Below are 23,438 nucleotides of genomic sequence, written 5' to 3' on the forward strand. Positions count from 1 at the left end.
AATTCTGACACATCCATTCAATGGACAGATCAAGGGTTGTCACTTTAAGAGGCCATCTTTTCCTCTCCCTCTCTTCTGGGTGAGATTTCCTCTCTTTATCATTTGTACCCACGCTGTTTCTACTTACACAGCACTTGAGATCCTTTGTGAGAAATGTGTTCCTTATGAAAATGAGAATGGAGTCTTGCTTTATTCATATTCTCATGCTTGTTAATTAGCACATGAACAGTCACCTAGCAAACACTCAGTAAGTGTTTAATTAACTACATGTGTGTCCCATCTTCAATTCAATGTTCTCTTCTTCTTACATACAATATATAATAAATGGTGGCTAGATCATTAATTTCACAAACACTTACCGGGTACTCTTAGTAGGGCACTGTGGAAAATGCAATAGATACAGTTATAAACAAGACAGAATATATATAATTTTATAAGGAATGCAGTCATTGAATTGGAATGTGTGGTGTGTGTGTGTACCTGTGTGTGTGTGTGAGAGAGAGAGAAAGAGAAACGAAGAGAGAAACTTGTGCACTGTATCAATAGATCCATCCAGCCATTCCTCAAAACTCATAAGCATTTACTATGTGTCATGGACTGTGCTAGGCACTGAGATATAATCTTGAATGAGACCTACTCCCTGCTGTTAGAATACTTATAATCCAACCAAATCTTCCTGCAAAATCAGTAAACATAGACCTGAGATTTTAGCTACAAGTATAGAATTCAGAATTGAAGCAAATGATCTTTCCTGTTAAGGGTGCAGCCTGGCTTGCAAGATTTCCCCACAGCTCCTTGTTTTTTCCTGGGAAAGGGGGCGGTGTTTCCTGGATCCCACTCAGTAATAAACACATTTCCTCTGGATATTAATCAGCACCTTTACTGATGGATCTGCAGCAGCACTGTGGAGACAGAAGGATGGAAGATGCCTAAGATTCTATTTACTGTCTCTTCCAGAGAAAGTCTCTGACCTCAATTTCATTTCTTGTTTTTATTGACCCATTTCAAGCTAGCAGAGTAAATTTTTCAAGGCCCTTTAGGAACAAATCGGCTTCTTTTGTCCTTGTTAAATGGACATTCTCCATTCAGTCATGGATCGACACAATCTTATCATGGAGAAGATAAGGTCTGAAGTGCATGATTTGCTTGCCGTGACCCAGACTGCATCGAAGTCTTCAGAAACCAGGCTTTAGTGGTTGAATTTTGTAACCAGGACCTAGGATTGACTCCACATTCTGATCATAATTTGAAACAGAGCAGAGGGTAAAGTGACTCTTCCCCTAAATTCATTTATACCTAGGTTATCCCACAGAGATACCCCAAGGTGAGCAGGGCTGCAGAAATGAGTTTATAAGACAGAAAGACAGAACTGAAGGTAGGAAAGTAACAGAAAGAAGACTTCAGCGGTTGAGAGTATAATCAAACTTGGAAGACTCCTAGGAAGAAGAAGATGAAAGTTAATAGGATGAATACATTAGTTGGGGGTGGGGGGTGGTGAGAGGGGATGGAAATGACCAAGTTATGTTGTAGTAACAGACAAACTCAAAATGTCAATGGCTTAAATCAACACTATTTCTCATTTAAGCTGTATATCTATTGTGAGTCAGAACTGCTCTGGTCATTTTAGTCACTCAGGAACACAGGCAATGAAGGCAGCCTCACAACCATTGCTGGTCACCGTGTCAAAACGAGGGAAGCTAAGCTCAGAAGATTCTACCAGTAATTAAGTGCTCTGAATGCAATAGCAACCCATATAATTTATATCCATACCTTATTGACTAGAACTAGTCACATGTGCCCACTTCACCCCAAGGGAGCCAGAGCCAAGTGCTTAGGAGTGAGAGAGCACTAGTGTCCACCACAAGGGATTTGGGCATGGAAAGAAAATTCTAAGAGGTGCTTATGCCAGTATATTGTTCTCAGAGGTGGGCAGGTCTCCAAATACTCTCTGCAAAGATTCTAGTCCTTGTAGAAATGTGTTCAATCTTCCTCAGGGTTTAAGAAGAAACCCACAACAAAGCCTGGGAAGGAATAATAAAGTCAGATAATATGATGTGTAATGAACAAATATCTTATTTTTTTTTTCTTTTCATTTTGCTTTTCTGCTCATGTTTGAATCCTGGCTCTGTCTTTTACTAACTCTCTGACATGGAGTGAATGACTTTCCCATCTATGTCAGAGAATCCTTACTTAAAAAAATAGGAATAACAATATTACTTAGTCTCTAGGACGTTCATACATACTAAATAAGTAAAAGCAGTAAAAGGGCTTAGGATAGTCCCTGACGCATACTAATAAGTATTTCATGAGTGTTAACCATTTTTCTTTTTCTTAACAACCCAAAGAGGTGGGTTCTACCTCATTAATAATAGGCTATCTCATTAATAAATAGATTGTACCTGTTTTAATGGTATGAAAAGAGATGTCTAGAGCGATTGAGTATATTCCACATCAGCTGTGTGATCGATGGTGGAACCAGGATTCACATTTAGGTCCTTTGATTTCAGAGGTTGAAATTTATATTTTGCGTGCAAATTATCCTCACAATTGATCACCTCAACAGCCCTGAGGATAAAGCCAATAATATTCTTCCAACCACCAACCCTTCTGCTACTATTACTGCCAACACTGCAACTTCCAGGTATCATTTATAGAGTAACTACTTTACATAAATCACATCTAAGTCTCACAAAAATTCCCTTTTTATACTACAATCTGAGGCTCAGAGAAGTAAAGTACTAGTTTGCCAGGGCTGCCATGCAAAGTACCACAGATCAAGTGGCTTAACAAAAATTTATTTTCTAACAGTTCTGGAGGGTAAAAGTCCAAGACGAAGGTGTTGGCAGGGTTGGTTTCATTCTGAGTGCTCTATTCTTGGTTAGGAGATGATCAGTTTCTTCCTATGTCTTCACATGGTCTTCTCTCTGTATGTGTCTTAGTCTCTTCTTCCTGTAAGGGGAACAGTCTTACACGATGAAAGCCCAGCCATGTGACCTCATTTTAACCTAACTACCACGGTAATGGCTGTATTTCCAAATACAGTCACATTCTGAGGTACTATGTGTTGAACTTTGGTTGTATGTTGAGGCAGGGGGAGTCAACTAGTAGCCTGTACTCTGATGAAATCGGAAGTTAAATATAGGATATTCTGATTGTAAGCTCACATCATCCTTCTACTTTTGTTCCATTAATAAAGGTCTCCTATGTGCTAGGCATAGTTTATGGTGTTTTGTCAGTCCTTTTTTTCACATCTAGCTCTCAGAGGAAATGCTTACTCCTTTAGTATAGCTGAGGAAATTGGTGTTCCCAGTGTGGTCACTGTTGGTCAACTTGGGATGTGTTCAGATCTTCTGACTCCACTAAGAAGAAATTGTCCTTTTCTCCTATCTTGCTTTTTTGGAGATGAGATAGCCCTTTTAAAATGATGCCATATCTGTTATATCATCAAGAGTTGGCCTTTATGAAGTACAAACTCTCTGCAAACATGAGGATAGGCACTTAACATGCAGAAACCTGCTGGGCATGGTGGTTCATGCCTGTAATCCTAAAACTTTGGGAGACTGAGGTAGTGAATCACAAGGTCAGGAGTTTGAGACCAGGCTGACCAACATGGTGAAACCCTGTCTCCACTGAAAATACAAAAAAATTAGCCGGGTGTGGTGGTACACACCTGTAATCACAGCTACTTAGGAGGCTAAGGCTGGAGAATCACTTGAATGCAGGAGCTGGAGGTTGCAGTGAGCCGAGCCTGGGTGACAGAGCGAAACTCCGTCTCAAAAAAAAAAAAAAAATACAGAAAGCTAAGAAACAATGTTGTAATGCCAGTTTCCCAGGAAATCACAACCTGGATGAAAAGGCAAGTAATGAAAACTACAATATTATAATATAAGTACCAGTTGTCATTCAATGGGAAGTGCTATCAGTAAATAGTGTCAACATTCAGAGGAAGCTGTAACCACTAGAGAATGGTTATTGAGAAAAAACTTCTTGGCAGGTTTTGAGGGATGCATTTGGAGGTTGGAGTAGTTAGCATGTCAGCAACAACAAGAAACAGAGACATGTTTGTAGGATAATTTCTGGTCACATTCTTGCTTAGATATTAATGGTGCACCACTGTCTGCAAGGTAAAGTCAAAGATTCTTAGTTTACATTTTGCATTTGAACAGGCTTCTGCTTCTGCTTTAGTACCCACCGTTCCTCCAGGTGCAAACCTGAGCTCTGCGCTAGTCATTTATCACCTTTGGCCCTTGACCTAGGAACAGAAACTGCACAGAGAAAAGAGCAGGGAGTCAGAGTCCAGCAGGTCTGAATTCTGGCTCTGCCACTTAATAACTAATGGGACATTTCACGTGTTATTTAACCTTTCAGTTTATTCATCTGCAAATCAAAAAAATTAGTAACAACCAACTGTCAGGGGATATGTGAAGATTTAATGAAATGAACTTTTTAAAGCACCCAGCATATTGCCTACCCAAATTATATAGACTTAGGACCTGGTAGTTATCATTACAATAATGATGCCTTTTTTTATACCAGCAGCTCACTTCTACCGCTTCTTAGCCTAAACAAGTCTCTTAGCAAATTTTTATATTTATAATGTAGCTTTATATGACTGCATCATATTACTTATAGAAAGAGGCAATGTAATATGGTAGTTAGGAACACAGTCCTGGACTCAGTCAGCTTACCATTTATTAACTCTACCACTCATTACTACAGGATGTTAGGCAAGTTATTTGGCCACTCTTGTTGCTCAGTTTTTTAATGTATAAAATGACATTAGTATATTGTCTGATTCATAGAAACAATTTTGAAGATAAAATGAGTTTACGTAGTAGTTTCTGGAATACGGCATATATTCAATAAATGGAAGCTATTGTTTTATTCATTTTATACAGGAAAAAAGAAATAACGTCACTTGACCAAATTTGAAAGACTAGTGGGACAAAAACTTTTAGCATCACGATTTTGAGTTTTGTGACTTCCTTACAAATTTTCAATACCAATTCCCATCAGATATATAATTTGTAAATATTTTCTCCTATTCCATAAGTTGTCATTTTATCTTACTATTTCCTTTGTTGAGATGAAACTTTTTTGTTTGATATAGTCTCACTTGTTTATTTTTGCCTTTGTTGCCTATGTTTTTGAGGTCATATCTAAAAAAATCCTTTTGAAGACCAATGTTAACTTTTTCCTTACATTTTCTTCTAAGGTTTTTGTGGTTTCAGACCTTATGTTTAAGTTTTTAACCCATTTTGAGTTGACTTTTATGTATAGTGTAACGTAAAGATCTAATTTTATTTTTTGCTTGTGGGTATTCAGTTTTCCCAATATCATTTACTGAAGATACTATTCCTTCCCCCATTGCATACCTTTGGTGCCCTCGTGGAATATAAGTAGACCACATATGTGTGGGTTTATCTCTATTCTGTTCCGTTGGACTATGTGACTGTTTTATGCCAGTACTATACTGTTTTGATTACTATAGCTTTGTATTATACTTTGATATCGGGTAGTGTGATGCCTTCAGCTTTGTTATTTTTTCTCTAGATTGTTTTGTCTATTCAGGGTCCTTTGTGATTTCCAGCACATTTTAGGATTGCCTTTTCTATTTTTGTTTAAAAAAATAGTACAATCAAAGGAATTGAAATCTGCATTTCAAAGATATATTTGCACTCCCATGTTCAATGCAGCATTATTCACTCTAGTCATAATATGAAAACAAAGTAAGTATTTTTTGATGAATTAATGGATCAGAAAAATGTGATATGTAATACATATATAATGATATATCATTAAGCCTTTAAAAAGAAAAAAAAAATTCTACCATTTGTAACAATGTGGCTGAGTCTAGAGGATAGTATACTAAATAAAATAAGCCAGACATAGAAAGATAAATACTACAGGACCTTATTTATATGTAGGCTCTAAACAAATCAAACTTACGGAAACAGTGAGTAGAACATTCATTGGCAGGGATTGGGAGTGGGGAAAATGTGATTTTGGTTAAAGCTGAAAACTCTCAGTTAAAAGATGAGTAAGTTCTGGAGATCTAATGTGCAGCATGGTGACTCCAGTTAATAATGCTGCATTATACACTTAAAATCAGCTAAGAAAGTAGATCTTTTCTTCTTCTTTCCATTGACAAATAATAATTGTACATATTCATAGGGTGCATAGTAAACAGAGTGGATGTTAAGTCCTCTCACCCTAAACACAAGGTAACTATGTGAGGTAATGGGCATGTTAATTAACTTGATTGTGGGGATTACTTCATAATGTATACATATACCAAACATCACATTGTACACCTTAAATATACACAATTTTTAATTGTCATTGCACCTCAATAAAGCTGGAGTTTGGGAAAAAATAGAATTAGGTGACTCCACAATCTGTGCTCTTAATCATCAGGCATTTGGATAATCACATGAATAAGAAACACTTCCACCTCCAAGTCCTTCCCCACTGTCATTATCTGAAACACACACTTGACAGCTTCTGCTGCCCAGGCAACTTTCAGACTGCAGACAGGATTAACCGCCTCCTACTTTCATTCACTTTATAAAAACGCCTGCATTGATACTGGCTCCACTTCTTTTATCGTCCCTCAACACATACAACTTTTGCATGTGAAAACAGAAGACTCAGTCAAGCAACATGTGCAGGGGAGCATTGTTAAAAGGCAAATAATCACGACCAACAGCTAGGTCAACATAGGTGGCTGGTGAGTATGGAGCTCCTGCTAACTCCATGCTTTAGCCAATGCTAAACACAGCCTGTTTTAGCCAATGGTGGAGGAGACTAGGCAATGTGTGTGTTCCATTATGTCAGGAACTTGACCATGATTATCTCTGGCACACAAAGGCCCCTCACTAAACATTTGCTTAATGAATGGCTCACCAACCTATCTATTCCTCTACCAACCTATCTATCTATGTATCGTCTATCCATCTGTCCATCTGTCTACCTAGGAAAGCCCTTGCCTCATCTGGCATTATGCACTCTCAAATGGGAGGAGACAGAAATGTAAGCAGCTGCTCACTGTATGCTGTGTAAAAAGCCAAGATGGGAGTGGGTGCTACAGACACCAGGAAAAGCTCTTATGACTAGCAAATCTGTACATTCTGCTTCACCCAAGGTGCTTTCCTGCCCACACTTAATTCTTCCACAAAAGCACAAAAAGTCACGATCACAGCAAACACTTATATAATGCTACAGTTATGCTCTTAGCAAGCAGCAATAATCATGAAAATCTTTAAATAAAGATGAAACAAAAATAGAAGAAATCAAGTTGCATTATTTAATATGAAAAATACATTAGTTTTTTTTTTTTTCCCAGAAAAAGTGGTTCTACATGAAGACCAGAATCTATACCACAAAAGCAAACATTGTCTGTGCTTTCTTAATCCTCTGATTCATAGATCCCACTCACAGCACTTCCATGGCAAAAAGGTTTTACTTGGTACCTATGTAGGCTTGGCTTGGCCTAGTTCCTATTTTCTTTGTGAGTTTTGTTTCTTTCTTGTCATTTCTCACTCCCCTATTTACCTTAATTATTTCTATTTGTTTTGTTTTGGGTTGGCTAAGTTTAAAGACATATTTTAAAGATTTTTTTAACTTTCATTTTTAATTCAGTGGTACACGTACAGAATGTGAGGGTTTCTTACATAGGTAAACGTGTCATACGGGTTTGTTGTATAGATTATTTTATTACCCAAGTATTAAGGCTGGTATCCAGTACTTATTTATTCTGATATTATCCCTCTTCTACTTTCCACACTCTGATAGGCCCCAGTGTGTGTTGTTCCCCTCTGTGTGTCCATGCGTTCTCATTATTTAGCTCCAACTTGTAAGTGAGAACATGCTATATTTGGTTTTCTGTTACTGTGTTAGTTTGCTAAGGATAATGGCCCCCAGCTCCAACTACTTCTCTGCAAAGGACATGATCTCCTTTTTTAACGGCTGAATAGTATTCTGTGGTGTATACGAACCACATTTTCTTTATCCAGTTTATCGCTGATGGACATTTAGGTTTATTCCATGTTTTTGCTGCTATGAATAGTGCTGCAATTAACATGTGTATGCGTGTGTCTCTATAGTAGAATGATTTATATTCCTTTGGGTCTAAAACCAGTAATGAGATTGCTGGGACAACTATGGTATTTCCGTCTCTAGGTCTTTGAGGAATCACCACAGTGTCTTTAATTAATTGTGTGTGTGTGTGTATATATATATATATACACACACACAATTGTGTGTATATCTATCTGCCCATATATACCTGGTAAATAGAGAGCATATAGGCAATGTTAACATTGTCTATAACTCATACTTCAAAATAGCACATTGGAGATTCCTTGATGTTTTCCTCACTTCCCCATTCTGCATTCTAATAATCACCAATTTCCATTCATTCTACACCCTAATTCTCTCAAACTCACATTTCCCTTAGCTCCCGTAATCACTGCCTTATTACAAGTCTTCACCGATGCATGGACCATTGCAATGACACCTTGAGTAACTGATCCTCATTTGCTCACCAACAATACTATTTATCACCAACAATGCTACCAGGACTTTAAAATCTCAGTTGTGGTCATGATCTCTGCTAGCTCAATGATTCTCCAGTTTTTAAATAATTAAGTTTGAGTGCCTTAGCATGACATGATGGGCTGACCTGGCAGAATCTGACTTCTGCTTCTATCTCCCACTTCACCTCTAACCCAGACTGAAGAGGCAGAGATTCAGCAACTGTAGACATGTCATTGCTGTCCATTGTCTGCCAAATGGTTTATAACTCCTTGACCTTTTTACATAAGATTTCCTTCCCTGCTGTAAGGATCTCCACAATTTCTGCATGCCTATTATCTTTTTCTTTTTAACTACCAAACTCTGGTTTTGAAAAGATAGCATTTGTCCTTGGAGAGAGCATTTATTACTCCCTTATTCTTACTACCAATGCATTAAATGGTGCTACTTTTACATAAATTGCACTGAAATATTATAGCTTTCTTTTTATTGTAAAGCAATATATGTACCTTATAAATGCTTGAGAAAATATAGATAAGCAGGATGAAAAAGAAATTAAATCATCCATAATTTTGTCATCCAGATGCAACTACTGTTAACATTCTGTGGGACTCTGCCTCTAGTCTTTTTTCCAAACATATGTGTTTATTTTGCAAAAATAGAATAATACTATCCGTATTGTTTTGTATGGGCTTTTTTGAAATAGAAGGATATATTGTAAAAATTATCTCCTGTGTTTAAAATTATTTCTTAATATCATTGTCAGTGCTAAAAAGTATTTCCTTGGATGAATGGAATAATTTTCTATTATCTGAACTATGGTTATAACCAAAGTTTCACATTACAAATGAGAAGCAGTTATTCTCTTTATATATAAACCCTTAACTGTGATCACAATTACTTCTCTTTGATAAATTTTAACAAAAGCCATTTCTGGATCAATGAAGATACACAAGTTTAAGCTTTTTGATACATACTTCCAAATTATCTTCCAAAAAGATTCTACCAATTTTCACTTTCAAACACAAAGTATGTCTGCTTCCTTCTCAAAGGTAATATGAATATATGATCTTTGATTGGCCAATGAATAAGCAAAAAGTATAGCTTCTTGATTTGATACAACCCCTCTGTGATGGGTTTATATCAACGAGCTATACATGAATATGCTTTATTTTGCATGTTAAATGTCTATATATAGCATTTAAATATTTTTTTTCTTTTGTGATTTTCCTAATTGGGTCCTTGATTCACTTTACACTGAATTGTTTATCTTTTTTTCCCCATTGATTCATGAGTTTTTTATATCATCCTTTGTCTGTCATGTAAGCCACATGAAAATTTTATCTCCTTTTGCTGTCTGCTTTTGAGTCTGAAAATGATTTATGATTCAATTCATCTAATCCCCATTGCTTGAAATGCTACCAGCATTATGTATTGATTCCCATCTATACTCAGATCAGTTTATGAACATTTAGGAATAATCCATCAGCCTGTTCCTCTATCACTACTCTATTTTAAAATTATTTTGGTTCATATCAATATTATTCTTATTTTCATTCACACTGTTATTATTTTAATAGCTACCATTTATTGATCATGGCCAACATATATAATATGTTTCAATATACAGTGCTTACTACTTTTATAAGATATGTCTGATTCATTCTTCCAAACAATCCTGTGAAGTTGGTGCAATTATTATATAAATGTTTCACCTAAAGGAGACTGAGATAAATATTATTTAGTATCTGGTAAAATTGAGATTAAAACTCAGGTCAGCCTGATACCACAGCTACAAACTTCCAAATACATATACTGTACTCAACTCCCAAAATGTTTTGCACTTATTTTCAGATGTTTTTCTCTTGAAGATAAACTTTAACATTATCAATTTTATTAAAAAAACTTTTGATTTTTTAGTAAGCTTTTTATTGAGCTGTAACATTCATGTATGCATAACCACAAATGAACATGTGTGCAACCTATGCCCAGACCAAGAAACTTACCAGCACTCAGAAGTCCTATTGTGCCCTCTTCTACTCATTACTGCTTCCCCCAGGTCAAACCTATCCTGACTGCTACATCATTCATTAATTTTATGTGGTTTTGAATTTTAAAGAAACATACAGATTTAAATTTATGTTGTCGAATGTCTTTCCATGTGTTTTTGGACACTTGTTTATCTTATGTTTTAAAATATCTGTTCATACATTTAACTATCTTTAAATTTGGCTATTTGTTTTCTTACTGAGTTGAAAAGTTCTTTATATATTCTGGATATAACTCCTTTGTTAGGTTATACATACATACACATATATAATTATATAAATTATATACATATATATACACAGTCATGTATGTTTGTGTAAAATATTTTCTTTGTGTTTACTATTTCTCTACCTTATTTTTTGAAAGAAAAGATAATTTAATTTTGGTGAAGCCTAATTTCCTATTATGATAAATACCTGCTTTAAGTCTGTAGATCAGTTTTTATGTTTATTCTTCTAAAACTTTTATATTACTAGCTTTTATATTTAGGCATAGATGATCCATTCTGATCACATAACAATATGAGTTTTATGATTTATGGATTGGTATTTATTTTTCCATAGATACACAGCTGTTTAAGCATCATTTATCAAAAATACTTTAGTTTCTCTGTTAAATTACCTAGGACACTCTCACTAAAATCAATTAAACATATAAGTGTGGGTCTATTTCTTGATCTATAGGTCTGTTGTTTTTCAGTAGCACATGGCCTTGATTACTTGCAGCTATGTAGTAAGTCTTAAAGTCAGATAGTGTAGAAGTTTATAACTTTATTCTTTATTTAAAAAATAGTTTTAGCTATTCTAGGTTTTTGGCATTTCCACATAAATTTTAGAACTAGCTTGTCAATTTATGTCAAAAGCTTACAAATGTATTTTTCAATGAGATTGAGATGACCTAAAAATCAATACAGGAAGAATATTAGATCATCTGTTACAATCCATGAAAATGGTATGTGTCTTTTTTTTTCTTATTTTGCCTTTCTCAATAATGCTTTATAAATTTTAGTGTGTAATTCACACATTTTGTCAAATTTATTTTATACGCTTCATATTTTACAATGTTAGTGATATGTAAATAATATTCTATATTTAACTTTAATTTTCTATTTTTTATAAACTTTCAGAAATATGATGTGACTTTGCTGAAATCATTTATTACTTCTAATAATTTTAGTAGATGTATTAGAATTATATGTTACAACCTCTGTATAAATATACAGTTGAACCATGAGTAATGTGTGGGATAAGGGCACCAATCCCTGCCCCCACCACACACAGTCAAAAATCTATACTAAGTTTTGACTTCCCCAAAATTTAATTTCAATGCCTACTATTGACTGGAACTGACAACATAAATAGCTGATTAACACCTATTTTGTATGTTATATGTATTATATATTGTATTCTTCCAATAACGTAAGCTACGGGAAAGAAAATGCCATTACAAATCATAACAGAGAAAACATACTTTCTATTCCTTACATGGATGTGAGTCATCATAAAGGTATTCATCCTTGTCTTTACATTGAGTAGGTTGAGGATGAGGAGGAAGAGGAGGTGTTGGTCTTGTTGTCTCAGGAGTGGCAGAGGCAAAATAAAATCTATGTATAAACAGACCTGAGCAGTACAGACTTTTGTGGTTCAAGGGTCAACTGTACGCATATATATCATCTGCAAAGAGAGACAATTGCTTGATACAGTGGCTCACACCTGTAATCTCAGTACTTTGGGAGGCCAAGGTGGTAGATCACTTGAGCCCAGGTGTTCAAGACCAGTCTAGGAAACAGGGGGAGACCCCATCTCTACCAAAAAAAAAAAAATACAAAAATTAGGCAGGCATGGTGGTGCATATCTGTAGTCCCAGATCTTTGGGAGGCTGATGTAGTAGAATAATCTGAGCCTAGGAAGTGGAGGCTGCAGTGAGCCATGACTGCACCACTGCACTCCAGCCTGGGTGACAGAGCAAGACCGTGTCTCAGAAAATAAATAAATAAATAAAAAGTGAGAGAATAGTTACATTTTACTTTTTTTCCTAATTAATATGCCCTTTATTTCTTTTACTTGTTGTGTAGTGAAATACCTTCAAGAATGCTCCTTAGAGAAATTTCTTTCAACTCTCCTAACTTTTTCTAAGAATTCAATAGACCACAAACTTGTGCTTTGGTAAGACTCAACGTACCGAAGAAGGGATGTCTCTCAGCAATCCTATCCTGTCTTGCTCACTTGCTTGGTAAAGGCCAATAGTAAAGAATTAGTGAGTGGGTGCAGATCTACTCTGTGGCTGGGCTTTCTTGAGATTCTAATGCATCAGAATATTAGAATCCATACATAGATATTAAAAGTTTGTTAAAATGTCTGGCCACCTTCACTTTACCCATATGTATGGCAGATCCTTCTGCCTCTTTCTTTCCTGTTCAAGATGACAGCAATTGCAAGTTACTGCTTTCCTAAGAATATTTCATTTTAAAAAATTAATTTATATAGGTTTCTTTGGGTCTACAGCTATGCAAGGGGTTAGCTTATCTGGCTTTTTTATGTTGTTAGGTCAGGAAGGACGTATATCTTAACTAGAAGTTAACAACATATACATTTCCTTGATATATTCAAGTCTAACATTTGGTTTTGTTTGTTTTCTATATTAAATTGTTGTTTTCTATTCAACCTCTGCTTTTGTTATTTCTTTCTTTATTCTTTATATTCACAAAAAGATTTGCTTCTCTTTTTCTAATATCAAGTGGTAAAAGTTTAGATCATGAATTTTCAATCTTACTCATTATCTACTGTAAGTATTTAAAGATTTTAAATGTAAGCATGGCTTCAGACATGAATTTTAGGTCAATATTATTCAGTCCAAATATTTTACCATTTTTATCATGATTTCTTTCTTGGCCCAAAATTATTTAATTCCTTGGCAGTGTAGATTTTTCAAATTTATATTTTGTTATTGATTTTCAGTTTTAAATTCATTATGGTCACGATTTTACTCTCCATCATCTCAAGTTTTCATAATTTGATAAGGTTTGCTTTATATACTATCATATAATCACTTTAGGTAACTATTTTATATGCCTCAGCTAAGAATATTGAATATAGTGTTTTATATATGCCAATTATTGTCTTTGGGCAGTGGAGTATAAGAACATAAAAATTATGCCAATGTTATTATATTGTTCATATATTTATATATTTCTGATCTTTTATGTACTCTCATTATAATTCACAAGAGAAGTGCCTTAAAATCCCCTACCACATTGTGGATTTGTTTATTTATCTTTTGAGTTATTTCATTGGTTTATATATTTGAAGAAAAAGTTATTAAGCCTATACAAACATAAAATTACTGTGTCTCCTGGTCCACCAATTTTATGATTTCTTTTCCAAATGTCCTATTTTGTTTTTTGTTGTCATCGTTCATCCTTTTTTTTTAAACAAAAATTTTAATGTACTGTTTGAATTCCAAAATGAGTTTTTGAATACATTTCTTGAATTGTTACTTTAGTTTATCTAGGAAACACAATATGTATATTTAATTTATCACAATCTACTTAAAATAATACTGATTATCTTCTGTCTACTAAAGTAAAGACAGACAATTCTGACTCTAGTAAATTTTCAATTGTCCACCCTCCATCCTTTTTTCATACTATGTTGTCATATATTACACACACATATGTATATGTACATACACACACATATATATATACTGTGTGTAGTATATGAGTGTATATCTATATTTATATTTCACAGATATGTGTTATAAACCCAAAAATGATTGTCATAATTTTTGCTTTAAATGGTCTTGAAAGTAATAAAGTATGATAATTATAGAGAGGAATTTCTTGGATCATCTTCAAGAGAACATGCTAAAAATTGAAGAGGAAAAAGTATTCCAAACTCATTCTCTGAGGTCAGCATTACCCGGATACCAAAATTAGACAAGAACTAAGCACAAACAAACTCCTCAATGAAAGGCTAACAAACCAAACCCAGAGGCACATTAGAAAGATCATTCACTGTGATCCAGTGGGATTTATCCCTGGGATACAAGGATGGTTCAACATACTCAAATTAAAAAAATGTGATACATCACATCAATAGAATTAAGGATGAAAATCATATGATCATCTCAATAGATACAGAAAAAGCATTTGATAAAATTCAATATCCCTTCATGATAAAACTAGATATGGAAGAAAGGTACCTCAACATAATAGAGGCCATATGTGACTAACCCACAGCTAACATCATACTGAATGAGGAAAAGCTGAACACTTCTTCTCTGATAACTGAAAGAAGACAAGGGTGCCCATCTCACCACTCTCATTAAACATAGTACTGAGTCTTTGCCAGAATAATTAGGCAAAGGAAATAAAGAACATCCAAATTGGAAAGGAGGAAATCCAATTGTCCTGTTTGTAGACCACATACTTTTATATATAGAAACCCTAAAATGTCCACCAAAACTTTTAGAACTGATAAATAAATTCAGTAAGGTTGCATGATGTAAAATCAACATAGAAAGTTCAGTAGCATTATCATATACTAACAATACAAGAGCAGGAAAACAAATCTAATTTACAACTGCTATAAACAATTAAAATACTTAGGTATAAATTTGACCAAAAAGATGAAATTTCTCTACAAGGAAAACTACGAAACACTGATTTAATTAAAAAAAAAAAAAAAAAAAACTGAAGAGCACACACACGCACACAGACATGCACACACACAAATGGAAAGATGAGCCATGTTCATAGATTGGAAGAGTTAATATTGTGAAAATGATCATAGTACCAAAAGCAAATTACAGATTTAATGCAATTTTATCAAAATGCTGATAGCATCATTCACAGTAATAGAAAAAACTATTTAAAAATGTATATGGACCCACAAAAGACCACAAATAGCCTAGGAGGAAAAAATGGTTTTGTGGGAAGGGCCCAGGGCCCATTGCTGTATGCAAGCTAGAGACATGGTGCCATGTGTCCCAGCCACTCTAGTCATGGCTTAAAGGGGCCAAGGTACAGCTCAGTCCATGGCTTCAGAGGATGAAAGCCTCATACTTTGGCAGCTTCCATTTAGTGCTGAGCCTGTGGACACAGAGAAGTCAATAATTGAGGTTTGGAAACTTGCACCTAGATTTCAGAGAATGTATTGAAACATCTGGATGTCCAGGCAGAAGTTTGCTGCAAGAGCAGGGTCCTCATGGAGAACCTCTGCTACGGCAGTGTGGAAGGGAAATGTGGAGCTGGAGATCCCACCCAGAGTCCCCACTGAGGTGTGGCATAGTAGAGCTGTGAGAAGAGGGCCATTGTCTTCCAGATCCCAGAATGATAGATCCACTGACAGCTTATACCATGTACCTGGAAAAGCTTCAGATACTCAATGCCAGTCCATGAAAGTTGTGGGAGGGAGGCTGTACCCTGCAAAACCACAAGGGTGGAGCTGCCCAAGACCATGGGAACCCACCTCTTGCATCAGCGTGACCTGAATGTAAGACATGGAGTCAAAGGAGATCTTTTTGGAGCTTTAAGATTTGACTGTCTTGTTGGATTTTGGACTTACATAGGGCCTAGTCCCTTCATTTTCGTCAATTTCTCTCATTTGGAATGGGTTTACTTACTCAATGCCTGTACCCTCATTGTACTTAGGAAACAACTAACTTGCATTTGACTTTACAGGCTCATAGGCAGAAGGGACTTGCCCTGCCTTGGATGAGATTTTGGACTGTGGACTTTTGAGTTAATGCTCAAATAAGTTAAGACTTTGGGTGACTGTTGCGAAGGAATGACTGATTTTGAAATGTGAGGATATGAGATTTGGGAGGGGCCAAAGACTGAATGCTATGGTTTGGCTGCATCCCCACCCAAATCTCATCTTGAATTGCAGCTCTCATAACTCCCACATGTTGCAGGAGGAACCTGGTGGGAGATAATTGAATCATGTGGACAGTTTCCCACCTACTGTTTTATGGTAGAGAATAAGTCTCAGGAGATCTGCTGGTTTTATTATTTTTTACCATTTTCTATATGTGCAAGTATACAAGTCATTATCGGATACTATTTTTTTCTTTCTGGAAATGTTCCCTTTATCATTTTGTAAACTGTGTTTGATAGCAATAAATTCTGTCAGTTTTTGTTTAACTGAAAATGACTTCATTACACCATTACATTTTTTTCTGCATTTAGAATATCTCAATCCAATGTTTTCTGCCTTTCATTGTTTCCAATGATCATTTAGCATTTATCATATTATCGTATCCCTGCATGTAATGTGTTTTTTTTTAATCTTGCTGCTTTTTTTGTATTGTTTTTGGATTTTTGCAATTTTACTGTGATGTACTTGTATGTGTGTGCATGTGTATGTGTGTGTGCATGTGTGTACTCATCCATGTACTTCTTGACAGTTTTTGAGCTCCTTGGATCAGTAAATTAACACTTTATTTCAACAAATTTAGGGAAAGTTTGATCATTTCACCCTCAAATATTTTTCTGCCCTACACTCTCTTTTTATTCTGGGATTCTAATTGTTGGGTTGCATGATATTGACCATAGGTCTCGGAGGCCTCTTACATTTTTTTTTTCAATCTTTCTCCTCTCTGCTATTTTGATTAGAAAATTTCTATTGATCTATATTTAAGTTCAGAGATTCTTTCTTTTGCCATCTCAGATCTGTCGTTGAACCCACCTAATAATTTTTTTTCACTTTAGTTGTTAAACTTTTTTTTTTAATCTCAAGTTTTATAAGTTGCCCTTTAGAGTTTCTATTTCACTCAATTTTTTATATCTATAAATTCATTAATATCATATAGTCTTAATTCTTCAAACTTATTTTCTTTTGAATCTCTGACTACGCTTCCATTAGTATTTGATCTTTGTCTACTAAATCCAACAGATGGGCACAATCAGAATCAATTTCTATTGACTGGATTTTGTTTGTTTCTTTGTTTGCTTTTCTGTATATATATTGGCGATGCTTCTTTGCATGTCTGATATCTTTTGATTGAAAATGGAACATTGCAGATAATATGTTATAGGGATTCTGATATTTGTTGGGTTCCTCTGAGTACTGTCAAATGTTTGTTCTAACAGGCAGTTAACTTGCTTGTACTCAAACTATGAAATCTGTTTCCCTGTGGTATTCAGCAACTGAAAGATTTGTTTTTTTTTTTTTTTTTTTTTTTTGGCTTCCAAGCTCTTGCTTTTTAAGGCACATCCTCTGGGTATTTCCTATATCTGTATATCTTTAGTGGTCAGCCAAAACTGGATAGACTCTATCCTCAGACTTGGGGGTTTAGCCTCTCAGTGATTTTTATGATCCCAAGTTTTCTTACTTAATTTTCTGATTCCTTTAACAGCTCTTGTTGCTACTTTAACACTATAAGCCAAGAAGCTTTCACTGAAATTCTGTGTGGGCTGGAAAATAACTCAGTCAAAGGTGAAGCAAACACACAGAAGATATAAGGAATAGTTCTTTAATTTTAACGGTAGACCCTTTCAGTTTTCACTTATTCTTTTGATGAGCTCTCTGAGGTCTTCTGTGTAGGTAGTTTATTGACCAGCTAGAGATTAGAGCAGAGTTATTACTCAAATTTTAGGTATCAGTCTTTCAATGGCTCTCTGACTTCAAAAACTTTCTTTTAAATTTCCAGTATTTCCTTTGCTTTGTCGTCTTTCCCCTCAAGCCAACAAGACTGTGGTTTCCCACCATCCAGTCTGTGAGGATTGGGCAAGACATGGGAGTAAGAGAGCTATAGTCTCCTGGTTCTTCTTGGGTGCAGTCACAGTCTCTGAAGCATAAGCTTTTCTCCAGTTTTAGCCTACTTTTTATTATTTTGCTGATCTTTTTTTTTTTTAAATTAATGTCCAGGTTTTAAACTATTTTTAAATGTATAATTGATACAATAAATGTATATAGTATACATGCATTGTAACATCACACTGTACCTTGATGTTCTCTAGTTTTTAATTATTATTTTCTGTGAAAGAAATCACCTGTCTTCATCATGCAGTCATTATTAGAAGTCATGCCCTGGTTTAATAGTTTTTCTTGTGCTAATTACCCTTATTTCATCATTACACATTGTATATATGTATGAAAATATCTTATATATGTATCACAAAATATCACATATATATGTATCAGAATATCACAAAATGTTTGATCATTGTGGCAATTTCTCAAATAACTTAAAATAGAATTACCACTGGACCCAGCAATTCCATTTTTCCATTTATATGTATAGATAAAATTACATGCTATATTGGCTGGGTAGAGTGGCTCACATCTGTAATCCCAGCCCTTTGCAAGGCCAAGACTTGAGATCAGGAGTTTGAGATCAGCCTGGCCAACATGGTGAAACCCTGTCTCTACTAAAAAATAGAAAAAAAAAATTTTTTTTTTCAGGAGGCTGAGGTATGAGAATCACTATGAACCTGGGAGGCAGAGGTTGCAGTGAGCCAAGACTGCACCACTGTACTCCAGCCTGGGTGACAGAGTAAGACTCAGTCTCAAAAAAAAAAAAAAAAAAAATTATATATCACATTTTTGATTAAGTATGATGTTTATTCCAAATTAGTGAAATAAATTTTTTTTTAAATTCCTTCCTTTTGTTTTTAATAACTAAGCTACATAAAAACTGTGCTTTTTAAAAAATTTAAAGACCTTGCCATTAAACACTCTGGGCATTGCTCTTTCTGTATTACTTGAGTAGTTTTCACATTACATCCATGGGTACTCTGTATGTATATGCTTACAACAATCTTGATACTTTATATTTATTTCAGAAATAATTTTCTAGATATTTTAAAATTTATTAGCAAAGCATTGCACATCACGTTCTTTCATCCATCATTTTTTCATCTTTTTATCCATATGGTTTCTCTGTATCCATGGTTATAAAATCTGTTTGATTTTTTTTCTATTTTCTTTACACTCATTTAATTTGGTTGTTTATATGAGTCCTGTTCTTTAGGCTGTGAACACCCTGAAGTCAGGAATTATTCTTTGCCGCTTCTAGTACAGTGTCTTTTACATTGCAGGTCTTTATTTATTGTGTGTTCAACTGAACTGCAAATGCCTGGAGTTATTTATGGAGAAACTCTCTATTAAGTCAATCCAAAATGATTCATTAAATGTTAGCACTTACATGGGACAACACAGTTTCATTTTACAAATTATGAAACTGAGAGGAGATTTGATTTGCCCAAGGTTACTTACACAGAAAGTTTGTGGTAGAACAGATTTCTTCCCAGCGAACCATGCTGTCTTCTTAAAATGAGTTAAATCTAAGATAGTCTCAATTACCATCTCTTCCATACATATATATTGAAGTAAAATAGGTACTGATTCTAACACAATTTCCAGCTATAAAATTACAAATATTTTTCTATTAGTGCTCTGCTTTATACAATTATTTTTTGTTATTAATGACACCTACACTGGGGCCCCTGGTTCTCTGTACTGTGTCATTCCAGGAACATGTCAGTGTGTGATGGATGTGGCTAATGTACAGATTCTTTGCAACTTTGTAGAGAATCACCCTGCCAGTTTTGGCAGGAAGGCTTGGTTTGTTAAAATTGGAACCCACCATTGAAGGTAAATAATGTCTAGGAGTGTCCCTTTAAGTAAATGTGTTTCAATTGGGGGAAATAAATAAGCTATCTCTTTTCTTTTGGTCATATTAATATATATTTGCATCTATATGACAATAAACATAGAATATTAAAGGTAGGACTAAACTGGAGGTTGGAAAACTGGCTCTAGACCAAATTTTGCTACTAACTTGCTATCGACTTGTTTTCTTTCTAGAAATCAGAAATTTCTCATCTTAAATTTGAACCACTTAAATTAGGTACACAGAGTTTGAACATAGCTTAGAGGTATTTTAGGAGGCTCTATTTAATAGATAAGCCCAGAAAGTTTTCAGAAGTCATATCTTTGCCTAACCCTAAAAAAATAAGAAGGAAGTCCAGTTTTCCTTTAAACTCTGCCACTAACTTGGGATCCAAAAAGTAATGTTATTACAATAGAAGCCATCCTCCAAAAGTAGCACAAGAAATAATAGAAAATATATTCTAACTATTCAAATGACTGAGAAATCACTGTTGGCATTTTGGTGTTAAGGTGATGGTTAAGAGGAAGCATGTGAAAAGGTTTTATAAGAGTAGTGACATTAGAGATAGTCCTTGAGAAATGAATAAGATTTTCACATTTATCTATTAATTCAATCACTTCTCTAGTTCTTTGTTTATTTAGTGCATAATTGTTGAATCTGTATGGTGTACCTATACTATGCTAGCCATTGAGGATAGGATGGTGAGCTTGCAGTCCAGTGAGGATATAGACATTAATTCAATGATCATATATGCGTGTCATTACCAATGACTATAACTATTACATATTAAGAAACGTTCAACCATTGTGTAAAGCAGTGTGGCAATTTCTCAAATAACTTAAGACAGAATTACCATTGGACCCAGCAATCCCATTATTGGATATATAGCCAAAGGAATATAATTTGTTCTACCATAAAGATATATGCAAATGCATGTTTATTGCAGCACCATTCACAATAGCAAAGACATGAAATCACCCTAAATGACCATTTTTGGTAGGCTAAATAAAGAAAATTTGGTACATATACACAATGGAGTACTATGCAGCCATAAAGAGAACAAGATTATATCCTTTGCAGCAAAATGGAAGGAGATGGAAGCCATTATCCTAAGTAAACTAACAAAGGAACAGAAAGTAAATACTGTATGTTCTCCTTATAAATGGGAGGTAAACAACAAGAATGCATGGATACAAAGAGGGGGAAAAACAGACACCAGGTCTTCTTGAGGGTGGAGAGTGGGAGGAGGGGAAGGATAAAAAAAATACCTATTGAGTATTATCATTTTTACCTGGGCGACAATAATCTGTATACCGAACCCTTGTGGCATGTAGTTTACCTATATGACAATCCTCCACATGTACCAACAAACCTAAAATAAAATCTAAAAAGAAAGAATATTCAGGGTAACTTGGTGTAATCCAGTGAGAGTGGGGAAGGGTGTCCAGTGCATGAAGAAGTGACACATGCATTGGTGTCTACAGTGACTGGGCTAAATGGAGGTCAGGGAGTTTGGTAGAAGGACCATCATATGCAAAGACCCTGAAGAGAGATGGAGCATGGTACCTGTGGAATAGAAACAAGGTTAGTTAAATAGAGTTGAGAATCAGGAGGGGACATTAGGAAGGGATATTCTGAGCTACCAAATAGATATGGGGGGAAAAAAGGCCTAAGCTTTCCTGAGAAATACAGGTAATTGCATTTGATAGGGTCTTTGAATACCTGAGGAAGCAAATTTGGGGTTGGTGAGGGAAAAGTGAGTTGAGTTTGTATTGTAGAGAGGTTTAGCTGACAGGTTAAATAATTCCAGCTTAGACACCATGTGTTAAAGAGAGATTCTGAAAAGTTATTGACCTTAGAGTATGCTTTTACAAACTTACATTTGTTGCCAGGTGAAGATTACAAAGAAAGGGGGAAAAAAAAAAACTTCACTGTAAGAAATGGGCTCTGTGAGAGTCACAATGTATACAGACAGCTGGATGAGTATCTGCACTGATATTACTGCACATCTTGTGCGTTCTTTTATGTGGCTAGTTGCAAAAATGTGTGAGAAATGGAAGCTTAGCCTCTTCCTTTTCATCACGGATGCTGTTTGTTGTTGCTTTCTGCACTTTTTTCTTCCTTGAGGTGTCACCCAAGCAGTACAAAGTGACATGAGAAAAATAAAAGCATCTCTTTTTCATAGTTGGGTTGTAGTAACAAATGGTCATGTTCACTCAGCAAAGACAAATAGCTCAAATGATAAACACAACAGGGTTGAGAGGTGCAGGAGGGAGATCTTTGCCAGCATCCTCACTCATAGCTGGCTCTGGAAAGAGAACAATCATCTTTTACACCTTTAATGATTGCAAAGGAGGGGAATTTGAATACCTGTGCTGGGAAGAATGTGAGCCCATTAGAGAGAGGAAGAGTCTGTTTAAGGTACATGTTTCATCACACCATGGGAAGTAAGCTCCACTCACAACCCCTCAGCTTCTACATTTAATCTCTTACCAAGGCACAACAAGTTTGTTTGTTAATTTTCTGTCTGCCTCTCCTCAACTCCATCCAACTATTCAGGCCTCCATAATATTTTCTATCTTGTTTCAAAAGCCTCCCAAATAATTTCCTCTTCTCTGCAATGGCTTCCTTGCTTTCTAGTATCTATGCTGCTATTTGTCATCTTTCTAAAATGCAAATTTGATCATGTTGCTCTCCCATTTAAAACCTTATGCAGGTTCCCTGTTGCATCCAGTCTATAGCTCAAATTTCTGAATCTAGCATAAAGGAATCAGCTCCTTCCTACCTTGGAGCCTCAGCTCTGCCCAACACTGCTCTACCACAGACATGCACACACTTCTACTCAACGACTGATGGTCTATTTGCAATTCCATGAAGGTTCTTCATGATCTGAGCCCCATGGTTTCCCATTCTGATTTGATTTCACTGGAGTAGCTTTCCTTGCTCCTACTTACCCATCAAGACCCCATTCAGCATCTCCTCTCTATGAGGTCTACTTTGAGCTTGACTTTAAGAACACTGAATAATTAACTACTCCCTTTTAGCATCCACACGTCTTTTACATTTCTCTGTCATCTCACCAATAATAATTGTATTATAAGTACCTGTTAATGTGGCAACATCCCCATTATTGGGGGCTTCCTAGAGAAAATGACAAAACTCTATTTATCACCATTGATCTCTATAGATTGGGCTTTCACAATAGCAATACTGTAACTAATATTTATGAAGAGTTA

This window comes from Sapajus apella, unplaced genomic scaffold (assembly GCF_009761245.1).
Source record: "Sapajus apella isolate SASKATOON/1434 unplaced genomic scaffold, GSC_monkey_1.0 scaffold76, whole genome shotgun sequence".
NCBI lineage: Eukaryota > Metazoa > Chordata > Mammalia > Primates > Cebidae > Sapajus > Sapajus apella.